Source organism: Tenrec ecaudatus, chromosome 5 (genome assembly GCF_050624435.1).
Source record: "Tenrec ecaudatus isolate mTenEca1 chromosome 5, mTenEca1.hap1, whole genome shotgun sequence".
Taxonomy (NCBI): Eukaryota; Metazoa; Chordata; class Mammalia; order Afrosoricida; family Tenrecidae; genus Tenrec; species Tenrec ecaudatus.
Window position 1 is genome coordinate 98,126,142 of NC_134534.1, and position 6,080 is coordinate 98,132,221.

General features: G+C 40.3%; 1 pseudogene; it reads left to right on the forward strand.

The window, feature by feature from the left end:
- Positions 1-1,098: 1,098 nt before the first annotated feature.
- LOC142449200 (large ribosomal subunit protein mL42 pseudogene) lies at positions 1,099-1,592 on the forward strand (annotated as a pseudogene).
- Positions 1,593-6,080: the final 4,488 nt, after the last annotated feature.

Genomic DNA, 6,080 nt, shown 5'->3' on the forward strand with positions numbered 1-6,080 from the left:
CTGTCTATTTGGACCAAGGAAGTTCACTGTGCGGGGATAGTCAAGTCCAGAGGATACCCCCACTCCTGGATTTTATCTTTTGCTGGTAGTAAAATCCCCATCTCCTATTTCTGAGATGGTTCATTTTATACCTAGAGGATGCCAATCACAGTGGATTTTGTGTTACTCACAGCTGAATCCTCTTGGTTTCTTCCCTCATCGTCTCTTAAGCAGTCTGAACAGGAAAGGGTTGTTTGGTGGCACTTACAGAGACCATGGCTAGAAAAGCCATGTTAACTAAGTCACGACAATACAATTACAATACACCTTTGTGATTTTCCTTTTGAGTCTATTTTGGTTGGGTATTGCTGAGCTTCTTAAATACATATGTTCCTGCCTTTCACTATAGTAGTGATGTTTTCTTCCAATAAACCTTAGACAATTTTTTCTCTTTCTTTGATATCTCTTCCTGTTCTGAAATTCTGATCAAGTGTAAGCCATTCTTCTTTATGGTATTCTGCATAACTATAAGGCTTTCTTAAATTTTCTCTTTGTTGTTGATAAGGTGGTTCATGAGCAGGTGGTGACCCACACTCAGGGCTGCAGGAGGTTATGTGTGACTGGAAAGTGTGTGCATAGTATGATGAAATTTCATTTGTGAACATATGCAAGTATTCTCTCACAGAAACTGTCATCATCATCCTTTTGTCTGGTTCAATGTAACATTCCTCAAAGAAAGCAGATAAGGCAGGCAGTATGTAAATTTTATTTTCATCCAATTTTTTTTCTAAAGCTGATTTTCATTTGTAATGATCAGATTTTTTCAGATAAACTGAGTCATGTTGCATTTGGTCCTTGCAGTGATCAATTGAACTCATTCGAGATGGCAAAGATGGCAACCAAGTAAGCTATTTTCTGCAGTTCACTTTTATTGTTGAAAAGTGCTTCTAACTGTAGTCTTGCTTTCTGATTAAAACACGTTTTGGGGAGACAAGATGGCAGTTTGGCCGAGGACCTGTAAAGGGATGAAAACAGATGTGCCTGGAAGCAGATGCTTAAGACAGTTTCTCTTCATCACATCTTTTGCCATACCATCTGATACACACATCTTGGTCCACCATGGCATTAGCAGCAGTAACATGGGCATTGTCAAACAGAACTGCCCTGAAACATTTCTTTCCAATTAGAAGTGGACTTTTATACAGTGTTTGTCATAAATCCACACAGTCTCTCCCAGATGACTATAATTGCAAGGTAGAGCTTGTTTTGACATCAGATGGAAGGACAATAGTATGCTACCATCCTACTGTGGACATTCCATATGAACATGCAAAGCCCATCCCTCAGATCCTATACATGATAGTGAAGAAACACATTATCATGTGTTGAAAACTAGCATAGAAATGAAAGACCAGCCCCTTGAACAAGGACCTATGATAGATCAACTCATCAAAATGTTCTTTACTATGAAGCATCGTTGGTGTCCTCATGGGCAGTGTCAGAGACATCGTAAGAAATTGAATCCTCCAAAAGACATGATTTCGAGGTTCTCATTAGGAATCAGAGAGAAATGTTATCTTTTGCCTCATTTTCCACTTGAGAAAAACATCTGATGTAGTCCCTACTATGTTACAAATAAAGTACTTAAAAAAACATTTTGAGTTCATTACAAAGCTCAAAAACACATTTTAAAACTTTCCCTCTCGACAACCATCCTACTGCAGTATGAAATATCAAAGCATTATTCGACTCACCCAACTCATCGACAGTTGCCAAACAGTTGACTCTTTAAGTCGACTTTATAAAATTGACGGAACTTATAACGCTTTTCATTATTTTTTGTAACTCTGGTGGCAGCATCTTTGTTGCTAATATTTGCTGATGAATCATACAGTGAGTTCTGATGACTTTTGATGACTCAGTCAGTACCAAATATTGAAATCCAGATTGACATCCTAGCATAGCTGGAGCACCATCTGTGCAAACACCACAAACCTTTTCCTAAGAGATCTTATGCTCTTTTGGTCTTAAAGGCTTGAAGGTAAACAAGCGGCCATCTAGTTCAGAAGCAACAAAGCCCACATGGAAGAAGCATCAAAGAACAAAAAATCATATCATTGTGAATGAGGGGGAGTGCGGAGTGGGGACTCAAAGCCCATCTGTAGGCCACTGAAAATCCTCTTGCAGAGGGGTCTCGGGGAGGAGATGAGCCAGTCAGGATGTGTTGTAGGCAGTATGTAAATTTTATTTTCATCCAATATTTTTTCTACAGCTGAATTTTCATTTGTAATGATCAGATCTTTTCAGATACACTGAGTCATGTTGCATTTGGTCCTTGTAGTGATCAATTGAACTCATTCGAGATGGCAAAGATGGCACCCAAGTAAGCTATTTTCTGCAGTTCTTTCCTCTAGTTCTTAAATGCTCCCCCCGCCCCAATTATCATGATCCAAATTCTACCTTGCAAGTCTGGCTAGACCAGAGAATGTACACTGGTACAGACAAGAACTGGAAACACAGGGAATTCAGGGCAGATGATCCCTTCAGGACCAGTGGTGTGAGTGGCATTACTGGGAGGGTAGAAAGCGGGTGGGTTGGAAAGGGGGAACCGATTACAAGGATCTACATATGACCTTCTCCCTGGGGGACAGACAACAGAAAAGTGGGTGAAGGGATACGTTGGACAGGGCAAGATATGACAAAATAATAATTTATAAATTATCAAGGGTTCATGAGGGAGGGAGAAGCGGGGAGGGAGGGGAAAAATGAGGACCTGATGCCATGGGCTTAAGTGGAGAGCAAATGTTTTGAGAATGATGAGGGCAATGAATGTACAAATGTGCTTTACACAATTGATGTATGTATGTATTGTGATAAGAGTTGTATGAAACCCTAATAAAATGATTAAAAAATAAAATAAAAATAAAACTATAAACAAAAAAATAAATGAACCAGCTGTGTCAAATCCATCAGGTGCAGTAGTTGTCTTTTGAAGACATTTGCAAAAAAGACACTCATCTTTAAAGTCGCCATCATCAATATACCTCGCGTAAACCAGTAACTGTGAGCAGTTTGCAATGTCTGTAGATTCATCAAGCTGGATGCTAAATATTGGAGGTGGAGCAGAATTAATTTCCCGGATTACCTGATCAAGCATATCAGCAGACATGTCATCTGTTCTTCTGTAGGCAGTGTCCTTAGATAAGGAAATTGCACTCAATTTCATAACAAATTAATCTCCGACCAGAACTCGAACAATGTCTTTGGCTGCTGACAACAGTATATCCTCAGAAATTGTGTGAGGTTTCATAGCTCTGATGATTCTGAGTTCCACCAAATATGAAGTTTCAATGGCTGCTACATTTTGTTTGTGGTACTTGCCACCAGTGTCAAGCCTGGCTTTCTTGAGTCCATCAGCTTTGCTTCTAAAATAGTTGACATCCTAGCCGGCAAAACTCGATGCTTGCTGTCAAAATGTGGTGATTTAGTTTGTTCAGCTTCATAGATTCAGCTGATAGACCTTCACAACAAATAACACATTGTGGTTTCTCAATTCCTGCTGTAATTATTGATGTAAAACCAAACTATAAAATCCTCACTATATTTTCTTAACGTTCTTCTCTACATGATCCATTGTCATGGGATGGATTACTAATGAAAATAATATGTGACAATAGCTTTAATAATACAAAAGATGATATATTGCATAGTTTAGTCAATGCAGTTCATTAAGTTTCCTATGAATTACCATTCTCTGTTTTGTTTATTTTTACATACCTGTTACTATCACAAGAGGACAATATTCACATCAACCACAGCTGAATATAAAAAGACCGATCAGTATTCAGATTGAGTTACCATGTTATGTATGTGTGTATATATATATACATCAACTACTGCAATATGTATATATGCGTATATTGCAGTAGTTGATGATTTTACAGGACATGATTTTACATTTACCAAGTAATTATAATTCACAAAGTATCCTTTTACCTCCAATAATGCTGCTTTCTCCACAGTAGCTGCTTTCTACACAGCAGCTGATGTCTACACAGTAACTGCTCTCTACACGTGTGACTGGTCCACATAAATACTTTATGGTGACATCCCTGTCACATACACCTGTATTTGTCCAGGGTGTATGTGATGGAGCTGGCACGATGACGTCATTATGCTGGGAACTCCTATGTGGGCTTATCTGCATGCGGTAGACCCATCTGGAGACGGATAGAGGAACAGTGTCTTGGTTCCTAAGACCAATGGAAATATGTTTTCTGATGGTCTTATGCGACCCCTGTGAAAGGGTACTTCGACCCTCAAAGGGCTGGAAGTCTTTTGGCATAACTGTTACATATTTGGTGTAGAGAGCGTGCGGGCTGGTATCCTGGAAAAGGCCAACCAGATAGGCCTCCCTTGCCTCCTGCAAAGCACCAATAGCTGCGCTCTGGAAGCGCAGATCTGCTTTGAAGTCCTGAGTAATTTCTCTCACCAGACGCTGGAAGGAAAGCTTGCGAATCAGAAACTGGGTGGATTTCTGAACCCCTAATTTCATGAAGTGCCATGGTGCGAGGCCGGTAGTGAGGAGGTTTCTTCACGGCTCCCTGGGGCTTTACCAGCCACTGATTTGCAGGCAGTCTGGTCTGGAAGAGTAGCCACGCCTTCTCACTTACCTCCTTCTCCTTCAGCTGGAGCTGGCCGAGCTCGCCAGGTTCTTCAGTTTGGTATTCTGCTACTTCGCTCTTCTTTCCTCAGCCGCCCGGGGATCCAGATTAGCCGCCCTATCTTTTTTATTTGGTCTCTCATGTCTTTGTTGGAGAGGGCGTGCGCAGTGCATCTGCCTAGTCCTCCAGAGTACTGAAAGTCTCATGAACGGCGCATCTTTAAGAAAACCAGCTGCAGTTAAGTCAAATTATACTCACTGTGTGTTCGAGTAGAACTGTGCTCTATAGTATTTTTAATTTCTGATATGTTCTAAGTCGATTGCTGAACTTTTCTCTTGAGCTGACTCTGGGTGGGTTGGAACCACCAGAATTTTTGTTAGCAGCTGAATATATTAACTATTTGTACCACCCTGTGACCAATGGAAACCCACTGGTGCGTAAATCTTGGGAGAGGGGTACGAAATTCGAGAGTAGCGGAGTATTCCTCCTAGTGGTAGTGGTGGTGCTTAGTATTCAGCGCTGTGGTTTCCGATGTACCAACCTGACCAGACTGCTCTTGGTGATTAATCTTGGCTATGTTCTCTGCTACTCAGCCTCTATCGTGTCCTGCCTGCTTGGAGTCTGTCTTCTGTAGACTTCTAAGCTTTCTGACTGATTCAGAGTGTCACCGTGGAAAAATAAAGTAAACCAAGAGAAACATTTACATTCAGCAAAACATTGGAGCCTGTAAATGTTAAATGTTTTAAATAAATGATGTCTCTTGGTGGTAGAATGGTCAAGCAGTCAGCTGTGAACCAAGTTCAGGGCAGTTTGAACACATCAGCCACTCTGCTTATGTAAAGATTTACATCATTGAAAACTCTATGAAGCAGTTTTACTTTGTTCTATAAGGTTGTAATGAATCAGATTCAACTCAATGGCAATGAAGTTTTAAAAATGTATTTATTTAAATTCTCAAACATTTGGTCAGTTTTCAAGAGTCACCTTAAGGGCCTCCTCTTCCATAAAGGATTTTCTGATAACCTATTCTTCCTACAAGTAGATGTGATTCTTTCTTTACTTGTGGTTTGTTCTATGAACTATAAAGAAGAGGAAATGTGAATATATCTGTGTCTCCCTCTATATCTCCAAACCACGCCAACTGTTGTCTATTCAACTCCAACTCATGGCAGCCACATGTATGTCAGAATAGAACTACTGCATAGTGTCTCCAAGGTTGTGACCTTTTAGAAGCAGATCACCAGATTTTTTTTTTCTTCTAAAAAAATTACCCTCCTGGTATCACTACTCTCACTATTGGTTCTGAGTGGTTTCTCTCTCCTGGATTACCTGTGTTTTTACCTCTTATCTGTACCAGTGTACATGCTCTGGTCTAACTGGGTTGTAAGGTAGAATTGGGGTCATGATAATGGGGGAGAGGAAGCATGAAAGAACTAG